This window comes from Ascaphus truei, chromosome 5 (genome assembly GCF_040206685.1).
Source record: "Ascaphus truei isolate aAscTru1 chromosome 5, aAscTru1.hap1, whole genome shotgun sequence".
Lineage (NCBI taxonomy): Eukaryota > Metazoa > Chordata > Amphibia > Anura > Ascaphidae > Ascaphus > Ascaphus truei.
The window spans coordinates 299,938,630-299,957,268 of record NC_134487.1 but is presented as its reverse complement, the minus strand read 5'-3'; the positions used below and the strand labels follow the sequence as shown (position 1 = coordinate 299,957,268).

General features: G+C 40.5%; 1 protein-coding gene across 1 annotated transcript in view; it reads right to left on the bottom strand.

Moving 5' to 3' along the window:
* The window catches only part of SOX5 (SRY-box transcription factor 5), a 913,923-nt gene that overhangs the window by 574,622 nt on the left and 320,662 nt on the right, over window positions 1-18,639 (bottom strand). Inside the window, exon 2 of the mRNA XM_075602880.1 lies at window positions 6,941-6,996. The gene's annotated coding sequence lies outside the window, so the exon portion shown is untranslated. The remainder of the gene's footprint in view (window positions 1-6,940; window positions 6,997-18,639) is intronic.

Sequence of the window (18,639 nt, the reverse complement as noted above, 5' to 3'; positions counted from 1 at the left end):
ATCCTCCTACAAGAGACGCACTTTAAGAAGAACAATATCCCTTCATTCATTGATAAACAATACAAACAGGTTTATCATTCGACTGCGCCAGCAAAAAAAAGAGGAGTTACAATTCTATTTAATAACAAAATTCCTTCTAAAGTTTCCCAATCTAAATCAGATGGAGATGGAAGATATCTAATCCTAACAGGATCGCTATACGGTCAAGACCTGACCTTTGCCAGTATTTATGTCCCTAATGAAACCAGTGCTAATTTCTTCACTAAATTCTTCTGTACCCTAAAAAAAGTAGCTAGAGGTAGGATTGTAATTGGAGGTGATTTTAACTTAGCCATGGACCCAAACACTGATAGGACTGGGCCTGTAACCATTCGAAGAAAGGTAGATCGTAGGGCCCTGATCAAAGGTCTGGAGGAACTCCATTTGGCAGATGGATGGAGAGAACTTAACCCAACAAACAGGGAATTTACTTTCTACTCTCCCCCTCATGGTTCACATTCCTGTATAGACTATCTTCTTATTTCCTCTAGAGCAATTCCATACTGTGCATATTCAAAAATACGTGCTGTGGCCTGGTCGGATCATGCCCAGGTGGAGATGAGAATCTCACATCTTAACATGCCCCCACATTCAGCCCAATGGAAAATAAATGAGTCCTTACTCAAAATACCTGAGATTAATTTAAAAAAAATGGACGAAGAACAAGAGTTCTTTTTCAAAACCAATACAGGCTCTGTATCATCCCCCTTTGTTCTCTGGGAGGCCCATAAGGTCACCCTTAGAGGAAAGCTAATTAGTATTGCAGGAAATAGAAAGAAAGAAAGAAAGAAAGAAAGGGAAGCCAATATAAAGAGGGCCCAAAGAAAAGTGGAAGAAATAACAAAATTACACCAAAGAGGGAATCAACATGTAGATCTAAAAAAAGTAAAGGAGGCCAAAACTGAACTGAATCTCCTTCTCAAGGCTAAGGCAGAACAATCCCTCACCTTTACTAAAGCTAAAATTTTTGAGAAATCAAATAAACCTGATAAAATGCTGGCCGCTAGACATACATCAGTTCCAACAAACCGTAATATCCACGCACCCAGACAAAAATCAGGTATTTTCTCAACAAATCCGACACTTATAATTAAGGAATTCCAGGCCTTCTATTCCAAATTATATGACGGTAATAGGACTAAACAAAGCAAACAATTAACAACCAAATTGGAAAACGTCCTAGATTCAGCTAATCTCCCCATAATTACTCCAGACGATAAAGACAAATTAGCCCAAAATTTCACACTCGAAGAAGTTCTCAGGGTTATTGAAGATCTCAAACTGGCTAAGGCTCTGGGGCCCGATGGCTTCTTGAACTTATACTATAAAAAATTCTCTAATATCCTCGCCCCAGTACTATTAAATATGTTCAACTCTATACTAATAGACTCCCAATTTCCCAACAGTATGCTCCAGGCAACCATAACACTAATCCATAAAGTTGGAAAAGACCCTACAGACTGTAAGAACTACAGACCAATTTATTTAATAAATTCTGACTTAAAAATATTCTCCAAAATATTAGCTAATAGATTAAATAAAGTTCTCCCATCTCTGGTTCATCCGGACCAGGTGGGATTTATCCCTGGAAGACAAGCTGCGGACAATACCAGACACATTATTGAGTTGGTGTCATTAGCTACCAAAAATAAAATAACATCGATGTTCCTGAGCCTTGACGCAGAAAAGGCGTTTGACCGAATCGATTGGAAATACATGTCAAAAACATTGCAGGCATTTGGAGTGGAAGGCCCTTTCCTTAGAGCCATCGAGTCTTTATACACTACACCATCGGCAAAAATATACTCCCAAGGTTTCATCTCTGAGACTTTTCCTATAAAAAATGGAACCAGACAGGGATGTCCCTTATCTCCACTGCTATTCGCCCTCTGTATGGAGCCACTAGCTGCAAACATAAGAAACAACCCAAATGTAACATGAGTTCAGGTGAAGAGCCAGATATACAAAATCGCACTTTATGCAAATGATGTGATCCTTACAATAACCAAACCTCAAACTTCACTTCCAAATTTATACTCTACTCTGTCTTCTTTTAAGGATATCTCAGGTTTCAAAATCAATAGTAACAAATCTGAGGCACTAAATATAAATCTGCCTAAAGATCAAATTAAATTGATTGCTTTAAACTTTGATTTTAAATGGCAACCGAATACGATCAAATACCTAGGGATATTTATCACAAAAAACTATAGTTCTCTGTATAGGGAGAATTATCCAAAGGTCTTAAGAGCTCTTAAGTCTGATATTGGGAAGTGGTCTGGCCACGCTATATCATGGATAGGCAAAATACACAGTATAAAAATAAAGATATTGCCCCGTCTTCTGTATCTTTTCCAAACTCTACCCATTCCATTGGTATTGGAGGAAATTAAAACTCTACAGTCTATTATAAACAAATGTATCTGGAAAAATAAAACACCAAGAATTGGTAAGAAAATCTTAAATATACCAAACAAGACAGGAGGGCTTGGACTACCATGCCTTATGTCCTATTACAAAGCAGCCCAAACAAGCCAACTAATACTATGGCACTCTAATCCAGTCCACAGACGCTGGGTATCATTGGAAATGGATTTTGTGGCCCCAGTCGAATTAAGTAATCTTCTATGGTCCCCAGTGAGAAAGAGACCCGAAATACTCAAATCCAGCCAAATTATAGCCCACTCACTCAAATTATGGAACTCAGTGGCAAATCGACACTTCCTTACAACACGGAATACACTTATGACACCACTATATGATAACACAGAATTTGGTCCAGGAATAGGCCATAATAGGTTTATAGACTGGAAAATAGAAGGTATCACAAGATTAAAAGATGTAGGTTCAGAAGGATTTCCCGGACCATTTGAATATTTCCACAAAGAAAAGGCTATCCCAAACAATCAGTTCCTCCAATACCTTCAATTGAAAGCCTTTTGTAACAAAATCCGACCCCCCGAATTGATAACTAGATTTGAGTCACTTTGTCTAGCAGATAGTAACACATCTGGACTGATATCTAAATTGTATGGATTCTTTGTTAGCCCTCCTCCACAAATGAATCAAAAACTGAAATATATGCTACAATGGGAGGATGATCTGGGGGAGGTATGAGACATGGAAGACTGGAATGATATTTTTCAAAAGGTTACCACATCATCAATGTGTATCACAATCAGAGAAAATGCCTATAAAGTTATGATGCCTATAAAGTTAACCCCCATGAGACTAGCTAAATTCATCCCAGAGTACCCAACTATATGTCCGAAAGGATGTGGAGTACAAGCCACATTTATACATATGTGGTGGGGTTGCCCATTCATAGCAGCTTATTGGCTGGAAATCAAAATGTGGTCACAAAGGTTTTTCGGTTTGGACCTACCAATGAATCCCTGGTTATTTCTTTTAAACAAACCATATTACCTCCTCACGAGACATGAAAATAAATTACTGTGCCACATATCTTCAGCCGCAAGACGCAAATTAGTGGCAGTATGGAAACAAACAATTATTCCCTCAATTCCCAAAGTTAGAAATAAAGTCTGGCAGATTTGCTACATGGAAAAACTGGTTAGTCTTAATAACGACACCTACACAGATTTTCAGAAGGTGTGGTTACCTTGGATTCTGAGTGAAAATCAACCAGAAATTAATACCCACTTAATTTTGTTGTAATAATAAAAAAAAAAATTGATATTTATATTAACTGTGTGATAGAATATTTTAAGAAGTCATGTTAGGTAAAATTGTAAATGAATGTGTACTTTCTCCCATCTCTATTTTTTGTACCCTTCTCTCCCCCCTTTTTTTATTTTCTTCATTCCCCCCTCTTCCTAAAAAATGTTTAATATAAAAAAAAAAAAAAAAAAAAAAAAAAGGATAGGGTTCTTTACAGTAAGGGCATTTAAAATGTGGAATTCATTACCCATGGAGACTGTGATGGCAGATACAATAGATTTGTGTATATATATATATATATATATATATATATATATATATATATATATATATATATATCTATATTATAGACTGCAACTCTGTCCTTGGCTAGCAGTCTCATACAAGCCTCCTCTTTCACCTCTGAGTGTCAAGCTGCCACTCTGTAGCCCCTCTCACTGTCACCTGGGCTGTCTCTCTGTGTCTCTGTCTCAGACTGTCACTCCCTATCTCTGTGTCTCTGTCTCAGACTGGCATTTGGACCCCCTCTATGTCTCTCAAACTGACAGTTTGTTTCTAACATTCTATCGAGTTTTTCTTATCCAATCCCATATCTCCTGTCATGTGTTGCCAGGCAGATCAGTGACCGTGTCTGTTATTCCATATCGTACCTTGTTATTCACAGTATATATATATATATATATATATATATTTGATTGCCGGTGCTACATGTGTTTTTGCTCAATCGTTGCATATATATATTTCTTGTACTGGTAAAGTCCAATTTACAACAGTGTATTCATAAAATAGTATACAAATAGTGCATGGGCACAGGTGATATTTAAATCTTTGGCACATGCAAAATCTTCTAGAAAACAACCATCCCATATATTCAACAACACAAATCCCAATGAATATTAAAAATGAAATGATTAAATAAATAGTTTTCTAATAAACATTAAAAACTTGTAGAAGTGTTTTGTGAATGCTGGTATTGGGCTTCCCCCTCACATTCTTCAGCCTTTGTATCAGTGAGCTTCTAACTCAGGAAGTAATGAAACAATTGCCTTCTAAAGCCCCACCCACACATTGTATAATGAATGATGTCATATTTATACTAAGTGTAGGGTATCCATCCATATCTATGTCATAACAGACTAGGAAGGAATGGTAGTGTCATGACTTAGATGAGATACGGAACAGTGGAATAGACGTAATTGGAGGCCTAATATTCACTTCCATTGATGGCTCTAGGTTTTTGAGGACCCTCCGCACTAAACAGACAGAGGCTCCAGGCCCCCCAATGTATTATACAGGGTGTCCATAAATTATTCACCCTATTACAAGCCTAAATAAATTGTAACGGGGTGAATCATTTATGGACCCCCTGTATTTTACCTATTTTTTCTGACTGTACAGAACTCTACTGATATGCTCTGTTAATAAAGTTTCTACGGTCACATATCCCAGCCTTTGCATACTTTTTCCGGCGGTGCACCGATTTTTCCTGTGTGTGGAGAGCTGCTATTTCTCAGGTATGTTCCCAGATATCTCTTCACGTGTAGTATAGAGGAGTGTTTTGGGACGTATATACAGTAATTCAATGGGTACGAAAATAGATCTCTCTCACTCCTCTCCAAACCCTATTCCAGAGTCTGAACGGGACATGGCATATTAAGTGGGATTTAAATGCTTGTTGAAGCCCTTTGTGAACTGTGACTGACCTGAAATAGCAAATTAATGGTGGAAATGTGGTATTTTGAGATCTTTGTGGCACTTTAAAGTTCGGCAAAACATTCTGCCAGTATCACATTTGGGGGGAAAAATACATAACAAATGTTGCAAATGCATTGGACAGTTTTGCACGTGTCAGAGGCCTATGGACTCAAACAAGAATCGACAGATCCATCACTTTAAATATGACATTCATTTGAATTTTCTGCTCCTTTTTAATACACACGCTATATGTGATCGCTATATGTGATCGTTTCTTTTCAGCTGCTAACAGAACTGCAAGTACCACAATGCATTAGCATGGCAGTGAGATGACACAGCCTAAAGCTCATTTATTAGACGAATATATTTGACAGCTATGAAATGGGCAGCTTTGTATAAATAAATGAAGCATGGCTTTAAAACATCTGTGGCTAATTTTAATTATTCACTTATAAATGACATCCAGACGGCTATGAGATATCACAGTCTTGCAGCTCAAACTAAAAAGCATTTGTCGACATGGGACGATTTCTATAAAAGGCTTTTCTATTCATTGTTTATGTGAAATGTATTTTAAAAGTTTATGTCACTTGAGCATGTGACAGAACTACATTTATTGCTTAAGAGGTACAGTACATAAGCAATAAAGAGAAAAGGACCCCCTGGTATTCAATCTTATACCCCTGTGCTTTCATTGCGTAAAAGTGCACCCATTCAGGTTAAAGGTGTAATGTATCTAATAAACATTGTGCGGCCTGTTTATCAGTACAAACAAGATTGCTTTGATACATAGCATTTTTCTTCCATTTTTTTATTATGCCTGTGGTTAATATAAGAAGCTTGTTATAGGTCTTACAGTTACATTGACACAGATTATTAGGCAGGGAGATTGCTGCTACGGAACCTCATACTCGGTGGAGATTTGGATGTAGAGAATATGGATGAATGACAGCAAGAGATGCAGAATTGGATTAATCACATTAGAATATGAGCATTGATTAACCTCTGGCAGATGCCCCCTGACACGCCCCCAAATCCTACTGATTTGAGTGAGTTTTCTGCATTTGAGAAATAGATCCAATAAAGTTTATGGGGGTAACACATTCCTCTAATGTCACCCATAGGGGGTGACATTAGAGCTGGATTATTTCATTAGATTGTTTAGAATCAATAACAGCTGATAAGTGTGACACGGGATAAAGGGTATTTTTCTAATAAGTACATTTAGAACAAAAATAAATACTTAATGCATTTATTCCACCGACCAACAAATGTCACCTTTTCTCTAATAATGAAATGAACTATTGTTTCATTCAGACTACTACATTAACAGATATCCTACTTTCATCTTAAAATAGCTGGTCCACATACAGTACTGTACTGTATGTGCATTAACTTTCACACAGCATGAAAACATATTTAAAACTAAAATCTGATGGCAAGTGCAGAATTATAAACCAAGCTGCATGTTTGTAATTGCATTAGGAATTTAAATATTTGACCCCAAATTATTTCATGGTCTTACCTGCCAATAAAGAGATTCTCCAGTTCAGTTCTCTCTTTTTGTCTTCTTTAAAAATCCTGTAAGAGAAAAACAAATAGTTTCAAAATCTATTATAATCATATATTTTAAAACTGCAAACCAAGCAATATCCTACAGGTGTGTGTGTGTTTTTTTGTTGTTTAATAAATCAGTTCTGAACTATGAGAAAATACTTGAAGCATTTTTTTTAAACCACTGTGAATGACATTTTTAATGTATTATAAAATAACAAACATTTTTTATTTCTATAGCAACCATTTACAGTCACATTCCCTTCCTCTTCTGAAACAGGCTCTGGCACACCCCTTTTTGAGCCCTGCCCTCTCTCTAGCAGTGCACCAATTGTATCTAGTGACTGCCTGGTCACATGATCTTCCCCACAGAACTTTGCATCTTTGGTCCTCTTCTGCTGCACTGACAGACATTTAGCAAACCCCTGAGTCAAATCTTCGCTGATCGATCACAGGAGAACGGATCGATTGATAATTTAGCTAATTACTTATCATTGTGTCGATTATATTGGTGCTCTTATAAGCGCCCCTAGGACCAAAGTAAACTTATCCCAATAACATGTTTAGGGGTCACTAGAAGTTTTCTGTTTCCCTCGCTCCCACTTCCCTTATCTTTATTGAGTCTCTGATAGGGGGGGGGGATAAGGGGAAATAAACACGTGATTAACAAACACTTCCCCATCCAGAGGCCCCCCAAAAAAATTAAACTTGTAATTCCTTTCCCAACTAGAGGAATGCAGACAAATCGTTGCTATCGGCAATTGTTTAGGGAAGCCAATTAGTTTGTTTCTTTACCATACTATGTTTTCTGGCCGGCTATGTGGGGTTGCTCCGTTGTTGCTTCTAAATTGTTTATATTTGAAATTTGATGTCGGCCCTGATCCATTTAAAATTGCAATTGAACCAGTACAGCTTGGGGAGGACAATTATCCAACTGATAATTAAAAAAGCATGTTTTTAATCCAATAAAAATGGGGAAAAAACAAGGAGATGTATTAATAAGACAAATGCAGGTAAAAAATAGTATCAAGAAATGGGAAAACATCTACTGCTTTGGATGTAGAGGAAATCTATGTCATTATAGGATCGCAGTTGAGTTTGTGATTGGTTCTTCTTTTCAATGAATATAATACGACTACAGAGTGAATCAACTATTCAGCACTAGGGATGAGCGAGACTATAAAAATCAGTTTCGCCAAATTTCCCGAGCTTTCCATTCAAAATCCGTTCCGCGGTCTGTAATCCGTTGATGGATTGTTCCGGTTTCAGTCCGTGCGGATTAATCCAAAACCGTCATAGGATACAATCCGCTGGTGGATCTTAAGAATCCAATCCGTGGATTCAGCAATCTGCATGCGGGTTGCAGAATCCACGGATTGGATTAATAAAATCCTCTCACGGATTGCAGAATTCGTGGATTGGATTGTTGGCGTTAAAAAAAAAAAAGAAAGAATCACAAAAATCGGGAAAATACGAATTGCCCTTTTTGAGACTGATTCACAGAAGTCCGTGGACCAACGGAACCGGACGATCTGAGGCAGATCCAAATGCACAAAAATGTGCCCGTCTCTATTCAGCAACTATTACTGACATTGTAGCACATGTACAGTGGCGGCCGAGCTGAATCTTATTCAGCCGCCACCGCAATGCGCGGGAAGAAGCGGCTTGATAGTTTGTTCCCGCTGCGTGCCGCGCGTCACTGATGCGCGGTCACGCGGTACAGGGTGCGTGCGCACGTGGCGCGCGTGCCCAGGGCTCCCCGAAGGTGGTGGCGGGGTAAGGGGGGATGTGAGAAGGCAGAGGGGGATCCGGGGGACCCAGGGGACCTGTAGAAGCAGAGACAGAGGTCGCGAGGGGAGAGGAACGACCGGGGAAGATCCGGCTGGCGCGCGGCCAAGTTCGGCGCCAGCCCGAAAACAGCCGCGGGACAAGACGGGTGAGTGTGAAACTCAGCTTGGCCGCGACAGTAGCAGAGACTGTAGGGTGACACACTTCTAGGTTTATTGTGGCGCTATCGATGAGTTTATTACATTTGGGGCAGCTGTATGAGCTTCCCCAGGGGAGACAATGTGGTATGATGTATGCCAAAAGGATAGAAGAGAGCTCTTCAACTGAGCCACCTGCTCTGAAGCAGGGATACCCTGAATACCTGACCCATTGATGGCCCTTGACGACTTGAGTTGGCCACCCTTGGCAGAGTACATCAGTCCTATAAGTAATGTATCATGTTGTTAGCTGCAGGTATGTTGGAGAGACATTCTTTCATGAGTGTACAATAGACTTGCATGTATGTGTGAATTTCTGCCACAGTTTTACAAGCCCCAATCAGCTCTAAGTGATAAAGCCCACACTTTGTCAGTGTGTTACTCTCTGTGGGATGAGGAACAAGAGTCAGCCTATTGTTTGACACATCTCATAATAAACTGTCAGTGGAAATAAACTGGTAGCTATACATCAGTCAAGCCACAATGCATCTTGACACCAATGGGTTGAAACAAGTCAGAAGGCCACCGTCTTGTTAATGCGGACACAGGGAAAAGAGTACGAGGGAGAGAGAAGTGGCAGATTACACATGCAGTTATTTTAGTGGAAAGATACGGCGTGTCATAATGAATTACTGTTAATTTGTAGGAACAGTGTACTTAAATTGAGAAAGGCAAGCAGTGCCGAGAACGTGGCTTGCAAGACTGCATAATGAGGGAGGCAGGCAGCCTCAACAAAGCTGATTCACTCAATTAGTGGACAAGGCTTTTAATGTCACCATGCACAACTAAAACAATTTTGATTACTTAGTGCAGACTTCGTTTGGAAGGGTTTAGATGCAGAAACGTTTTTTTTGTTTTTTTTAAATATAATTTATGAAGAGAAAAGTAGAATGATAATAAGGTATTTCAAAGCTAGTCACATTAGCCCCTGGTTCCCCATAAGTAATGTTGAATCCAAAAACATGGCTTAAATGATAGGATTCATTGTGGTAAATGACATGAAAATAAGGAAGTGGCTGATTAAGGATACCGGCAGAATCCTGTGCTCAGCTGTCAGGATCACGGTGACAAATATTATAGGCGCCATTTTTTAACTAGGAATGAATGTGGATTTGACGGAGTAAACATGTTGCTACGCTGAATCGCTGTGTTTCTACATTCCATTCCCAACAAAGTAATCTGGAAATATTTTCCTTGTTAAAGGTGCTTGCTTACCAAAATTAGCTAATTGAATTAATATGTTATAGGTTACAGCTTGTTGATTGAAAGAACAGCTCCCTACAGCTGCTATAAAATAAGTATTTTGTATGATTTTTTCCTAATATGACATTTAATTTAGAGGTCGTTTTTGTTCCCTTCTTTTTTTTTTTTGCTACCTTCTGCCCTTTCTTTGTCTTGCTGAATGTTAAATTATATCCCACATCTTATAATTATTATTAATTTTTTTACATGAACTGGGCATGCCACCCGAGGTAAGGGGGGGTGGGCGCAGGAACGGAGGGAGCAAGGCAGGGGGGCGCAGCAAAATGAGTTTTTTGCGCACCTCTGTTGTAGAGGGTATAAAGTTTGCTAAGGTGGATTTGGGGTGCCGAGCCGTATACTATGTCCCCGTAGTCGATAATTGGCATTAACATCTGCTGTGCGATACGCTTTCTGATCAGCAGACTTAGGGAGGATTTGTTCCTGTAAAGTGCACCTAGTTTGGCATAGGTTTTGGATGTCAGGGTATCAATGTGCATTCCAAATGTTAAATGGGAGTCAACCCATATGCCCAAGTATTTAAAACTAGTGCCTTCACTCAATAGTGAGTGAAAGAGACCGGTTGAAAGGGAGCGAAAGGGAGCGAAAGAGTTCTAGTGAGAGTCAGTGAAAGAGATCTAGTGAGAGTGAGTGTGCATGAGATATTGTATGTTACTCCTGAGACCTTTCCTCCAAAATGGAGAAACATCACTGTTTGTATCCCAGATTGTATCACTTGTTAGAATCCCTGGTTAGATCATTGTTTGTATCGGAGGGTTTTAGTTTAGTTGAAACTTTTTTCGGCGGAAGAGCACTGCAATGTTTTTGCTATGCAAAAGCCGCCTTTTCTGAGTTCACTTAATAGGGCTCAGGTACCCCTGATGAAGTGCGCATGCGCACGAAACGCGTAGGGTCAGAGTGTAAGAGTCTTTTATCAAGAACACACGCAGGCGACGCACCAGCGTTCAGTGTATGTTAGCAGCAGGAATAGGAGCCTCAAGCATCGGTTCACCTCCAGCGACGGACCCTAGGATCCAGGGGAGTGTGAAAGCGTCGGCGAGTTTCAGGAGAACAGCCTGACGCCACCAGAGGAGAAGCTGTTCCTAAGACTGCAGTACACTGTGATTTTACTCACAGAATCTTGTGAGTAGGATTCCAGTTTTAAACAGACTGGACCAGTTGCCTGCTTATTGTTCTTATTTGTATTTATATCTTTTATTGTAATAAATTAGCTCTTCTTTTTCAGCCTTGTCTATTGTTTTAGTTGTTGTTTGTCCTGTGTTTGTGTTACATGTTTGTTTGATCAACAGTATTGCACTATTATTTCTTTTTCTTTATTTCATATATCACGAGTCAATTGGCTGTGGATTCATCCAACATTGGAAATACAGAAGTTAAAGCACAGCTTTTGAGTTTTCTTCATTTGGACTTTATCAGACTGATTTTGGACATTTTAGGTGCCGGTTTGTATTGTTTGTTTGATGCCTGTCAGTACCTGGACATGCCCTGTTATGGGGCGGGGTTACAAGCCCTTCCCCTGGGTATAAAAGCTGACACTCCATCAAATTGAGGTGGTTGATTATGAGACAGTCTGATACCCTTTTCCCTACCAGAGGGTTAAGGAGAGTGGGAGGGGCTTTTGGGGCCTCACGCCTCGGGGTCTGCTCCAGGGCTGGAGGATGATCATGCTGTTATGCAATAAACCTGCAGTTGGACCAACTATGGTGTGTGATTATTGGAGAGGAGTATTGCCTGTGGGGACCATCCGGCATCCAGCAGGATCTTCATGGAAAAGAGGCGCTGAACAGTAAGAGCCAAGAGAAAGCCTGCCCTGTTGCTGCTCCCGAACTCCAACCGCTGAGCAACTCAGACCTCCTGAACCAGCAGGTGAGCTACTGTGCCCAGGGAAACACCCATGTAATGGCCCGATCTTCCGTGGCGGGGGGGAACAGGTACTACATATGTTTTTGGACAAAAAGTTTAGCCTGGCGCAGAGTTTGGCCTGCTCTTCATCAAAACATTTTCCTTCCATATGGCACAGAGTAAATTACTTTTATTCTCCAACTTTTTCTTTCAGATTTTCTCTTCCTCACATCCCCCCTTCACTATCACAATGCCAGTCTCGAAAGTCAATGCATGTACCAGCGCCAACAATCAACCGCAAGCTGGCTAGCACGATATCTGTACCTGGCAAACAACCTTTGCAACAGGGGAAAATCAAACCCAAAGGCACGTCCATTTTCACCAGTTAGCAGCCAGAAAAGTCTGCGTCTGTTCCTAACTACAGTTTTCCCAGGTTATGTTCTAAAGTGTTGATCCCAAATTGGCATCAATGATTCCACCTTTTGAACTTTGAATAAAAGTAGCTGAGACGTTTCATAATATCATAACAGTTCCTTTCATGTGTCTTGAATTATTCAAACATCTGGATTGTGTCAATTATGGACATGATTAATTAGGACAACTTAATAACACTTAATAACCGTTCATTGTGACTTAAGCTGGACCACTTTGCAAGCCAAATTGCCATAGTTTCCCTTTCACATTAATGGGAAGATAACAATGTTTTTGACCACGCTATTTTTCCTTTGTGGATAAATTACAGTGGGAAACTGTTGCTTCCATAAAACACTTCCTCACTGGGTGAACAGAACACAAAACACTTCCTCACTGGGTGAACAGAACACAAAACACTTCCTCACTGGGTGAACAGAACACAAAACACTTCCTCACTGGGTGAACAGAACACAAAACACTTCCTCACTGGGTGAACAGAACACAAAACACTTCCTCACTGGGTGAACAGAACACAAAACACTTCCTCACTGGATGAACAGAACACAAAACACTTCCTCACTGGGTGAACAGAACACAAAACACTTCCTCACTGGATGAACAGAACACAAAACACTTCCTCACTGGATGAACAGAACACAAAACACTTCCTCACTGGGTGAACAGAACACAAAACACTTCCTCACTGGTTGAACAGAACACAAAACACTTCCTCACTGGGTGAACAGAACACAAAACACTTCCTCACTGGATGAACAGAACACAAAACACTTCCTCACTGGATGAACAGAACACAAAACTCTTCCTCACTGGGTGAACAGAACACAAAACACTTCCTCACTGGGTGAACAGAACACAAAACTCTTCCTCACTGGGTGAACAGAACACAAAACATTTCCTCAATGGATGAACAGAACACAAAACACTTCCTCACTGGAAGAACAGAACACAAAACACTTCCTCACTGGGTGAGCAGCACACTAATCATCTCAGTTATTTTTAGTCAGAATTACAAATTTAACACACTCCTAGTATCCAAATGTTAATTCACTGAAATTGCCCTGCTCCATTTGTAAACACGATTGTACATTGTGGTGATCAGTAGAATTTTAGGAATGTTCAGAAATCTTTCAAAGATATGAAGGTTTGACTTTGTATTCCAATACTCATAAAGGATATCTAGATATGCACTTATTAAATGTAGACACTTATTTTAATTTCTACCATGCAACAATCAGGTTGTCCCAGTATATAATAATGTCTGGTGCTGGGATGTGCTGTTCCAGCCCGAAGGTATTCAATGGTCTTCATTTGTTACCCAAAAGCAGAATACAAGCCTGTACTGTGCATTAAACATAAATAATATACTGCCAAATTCATATAAATCAACGTTTTTGTCATCATCATGATCCATCTGGAGACCAAAATGTCGTTTTATATGTTGATGTGGCAACATATCCTTTTTCTGTTTGCAATATGCATGCTGTATTCTAGTTGCAGTTTTTACATTGTATTTTATTTTTTATTTTTATTATTTATATTTAAATTCCCCCTTCCATGGGCACAGTCTAAAGCTGGGGCGCTCAACTCCACCATCCCCCAACCACCAACAGGAAAGGTTTTCAGGATATCCCAGCTTCAGCACAGGTGGCTCAATCAGTCCCTGCTCCAGCACAGTCAAAGACTGAGCCTCTGATTGAGCCACCTGTGCTGAAGCTGGGACTGATTGAGCCACCTGTACTGAAGCTGGGACTGATTGAGCCACCTGTACTGAAGCAGGGATATCCTGAAAATTGAGCTGAGTCGTGGTCTAGAGCACCTTTTGTTTTTTCTGAGTGTGCCAGTGAGGTCACTGCTAATAATTGATTTGTCGATGGATAGACCCAGAATGAACAAAAACAATACCCCATGATGTTTAGTTAAATAATTTTTCTCTTTATAATCTTTTGTTTCTTACCTGGTGAAAACCTAAAGTAACACAAGGATCTATATGACACAGCAAACTAGTGAATATTAAAAAAAACATCAGTTTGTTTTTAATTCTCTGCATGATGTATCAACTGTAAGTATTAATATATTTGACACGGATTCGTAGCCACCTTAAAGTAGTCATTTGCACTAATAGTCATTTTTGTGTTTAAAATAAATGAATAATGTAATAGATCTTGCCCTTTCCAGCACAGTTTGTATTTGTAAAATACGTCCAGGCGATATGCCCGTTTATACGCGGATGTGGAGCTCTCCCCAGAGCCCAGTGCTGAGTAAAGGTTACCACGGTAACCTCACGAGCTAGAGATTAAGAAAATAGTGATTTTTAACACTAGCATTTTATTTGTATTTTTTAAAGAGCAGGACCTGTTCAAGGGACAAGACACTAACATTATATAAGTTAAAGGCACAGGCTTCTGGGTGGCTTGCTGCGCTAACACATGCAGTTTATTAATAGCTGACACAGATGGCAAAATAGCGGCACTTTTTTTTTAATACAACAATAATAAAACACACGATTAAAATGTCACTTTCAAAGTAAATTTACTGCATGTGACTTCATATACAGTGGCGGCCGCCTTTATTCTCCTGCGGCCGCCACCGCGGGATTTTTAAAAACGTGGCGGCGCGCAGCTTTTTTTCTTCAGGTTTCCCGCGCCGCGGGTGCTTTCAATGATAAGCGCCATTAGCGCTTATCTGATGATGCGGCCGCCGCGCGGGAAACGCCGCGAGAAACGGAGATAATCCCCGCATTTATCCGGGTAAGTAGGAGAATAAAGGCGGCCGCAGCAGTATAATCCACAAAGAGCACCAAAGTTTATTGTTTAGCAAATGTCTATTTGATTTTATATTTACATGTTCCCTCTTTAGTTAATGCTTCCTTTACCACGATGAAGGTGCAGCCAGCACAATTGCAATGTTGCATGTGAGTTTCATCCATATGCTTACAGAATGTGAAGAGTAGTGAGTACAATCTACCTTGTACATGTAACGTTGTATCTATGGTATTGATCTAATATCTACGCCTGCAAGGAAGCTAATGTGAAAGTCCATTTAGTGTGCACTGCAATCTCTATCATCATTCCACACTATCAAGTGCAGAGCTGAAACTGCAGGAGAAGTCATCCAATAAATCAGAACCCAAAGCTAAATATATTTAAAAACAAACGGTTCTCCATTTTTTACCCCTTCACTTGTTAGATAATTAGTGATACTTCATAACGATGCTATACTCAATTACAAAGTCTACAAATGCTTCCGTTAACAATGCTAGTTGTGAATACAATGGTTTCTGATAGTTTCCCATGCAGTGCTGTACGTAGTTGTAAGGAATCTGGTGTCTAAGCGCCGTCAGCGCGACCATTACTCACCTCCCGTCGGTACTCAGGCGTCCAAGCGTCTGCAGCGCAATTCCCACATACCTCCGTTGTCTGCCACTGGCACTCTGGCTCCTCGCCATCACAGGATTGCACCAACTGAAGAGGTGCCTGTTGAACCGCAGCCTCTGCGTGTGTCCCCAGCTCCGCGCTCTATGCGCACACGTGCATCTGTCTCTGTCCCCATGCGCATACGCGCGTCAGTCACCGAATCCACGCACACACGCACGCCAGCCCCAGACGTTATGTGCATGCATTCCCAGCTTACAGAGCACACGCCTAACAGAGCACTTTTAACCACTGCTCCTGCAGTGAGGCGTCGCCCCCAAGCATCACACAGTTCCATGCAAATCAATGATTACACTCAGCTGGGCTGTAACACCTCCCTCCTATCAGGGAGGACTCTTTGCAGTCCTCCAGGCCTGCCCCCTTTTCCCATTGGCCTGCGCAGCTTTATTATGCCTGTGCTTCCCATCACTCGTTGCTCGACATAGTTCTGTATGGAAGCATTTGACTGTTCTCTCAGTGACTCCTCAGGTATTGACGCGGATTGGACGACTACCCCCTCTGGCTCTCGACTTCGGCTCTACTTGGACTTCGTGTCTTCTGGCATCCCTGTAACACGGCTTATACCTTCGACCATCTGCAACTCTCCAATCCCTGATCTTGGCAACGGCAATAACTACTCCTCCTCTACTACCGGTACCGGCAAATATTGTCTTCCTTACTATACCTGGCCTGGCAACACTAACACCACACTCCGGACGCGCTCCCTTTGCTGCGGGTGCATGTATCCCTACGTCCCACCTCAGCACAGGGGACGGGTCTGGTCTGCGGGCAGCCCCGGCGTAACAGTAGTCAACCAATGTGATTCCATAATAGATGAGGTTGAAAAAGACATATGTCCATCAAGTTAAACCTATGTTAAATTTAGATGACAGACACTTATCCTATATTTGTATTTATAGTATTTTAATCCAGAGGAAGGCAAACAAAGCCCCAGTGAAAAATGATTCATTCTTGAGTCCAATATGACTCCCACTGTTTGCTGGACAACTTTCTGGCTGCTGAGTTGACCAGCAATGGAGACTCCATGTCACTGGTAAAGTCTGACGTTCATGTTTACCAATGACATCTCTAATTGGATGGCATTGAACTGGCTACAACTTAATATTTCTAAATCCGAGCTACTCCTGATACGCCCTAAAGCACCAACAAATGCTATGAGTAACGCCTTCTACGGCCTAAAAATCAATAACTCCGCCATTCCAAGGAAAGAGAAGGTGAGAAGCCTGGGAGCTATTTTTGAAAAAAACATAATTGATCGGCCTCATATTGCAGCTTTTGTGAAAAACTCTTCCTTCTAAATTCATCAGCTGAGACAAATTAAAGCGTTTCTTTCGAAAAACCAATCTACAGATAGTAGCACAGGCCTTGGTCCTCTCCAGACTGGATTTTGCAAATTCTCTGCTGATTTGTGTCCAAAAACATAATACCAAAGCTCTGCCAAAGTTATGCACTAGCCCCCCTTATCTTCAGAACTACCTAATCAGTAACACCCCTAATCGGGCTCTCAGATCTGCCATTGGCCCTCAACTGATTGAGCCTCGGTTTAAGGTCAATAAAGCTGAAGGCAGAGCTTTTTCAAGAAGCGCCCCAAGTCTGTGGCATAAGCTTCCTGCAGCTTCAAGAAATTTGGAAGCTTTACTTCCATTCGGACAATAATTAAAAACCTTAATTTTTAAACAAAACATGGCAAAACATGGCAAACATACCCTAATACCCTGGCAGCCAGCTTTTCTGCTCCCATTCGTGCTGCCCGCCCTTTAAGGCTCTTCGTCATCGTTCCCCTATATGTTTTATTTCGGTAGGTCCCGGTTGTAGATCTGGGATGGATGTCCTCCCTAATTTCCTACACGTGCTCTAGTACTGTTTCTTGGTGAGCAGCGCGTTAGAAAAAATTCAAAATAAATACATAAATGGGCAATTTTGAGGATACAATATGATAAGGATGGGCAAGTTTACTTGAAAACGAGAGGTAACTCTCAATGTATTACTTCCTGGTAAAAAAATTACTGTGTATTTTATAGGAACAAATCTTCTCTAAGCCAGCTGGTCAGAAAGCGCATTGCACAGCAAATGCTAATTCAAGTTATAGATAGTATATGGTACAGCACCCCAAACACACCATAGCAAACCAGACACCCTCTACAACTCAATATGCTGCTTTGTCTTCCAATGTAACTACAACATACATGTCTGCGACATGCTAAAAGTACTAGATTGTCCATCACTTTAGTCTAGGTGCAAAGTAAATTTGTCCTGTCTTGCCTTCAAATACATTCTGGTCCCAAGGATCAACAAAGTATCCGGCCGCTCCTCCTCTTACCGTGCTTCTCACAACTGGAACAATCTACCTGAGACTCTCACAGCCACCACCAGTCTAATTTCTTCCAAAACTAAAGCTGTCTCACATTTTAATCTGGTCCGTAACTGTTACATACGCCTATAATCATATATTATCTGTAACTGTTCATGAAATTTCTTTAAATATTATGTATAACCTCTGTTCATTTATTGTAACCATGTATTTGTCATCATAACTCTGTGCCCAGGACATACTTGAAAACGAGAGGCAACTCTCAATGTATTACTTCCTGCTAAAACATTTTATAAATAAATAAGTCTACAGGTTCGAAATCCGAACTTCACAGATGTCCAAATCAATCTTCTGAATTAATTTTCAAATCCGAATGAAATTCAAGTCAAAACCCCGGAAAGGTTCA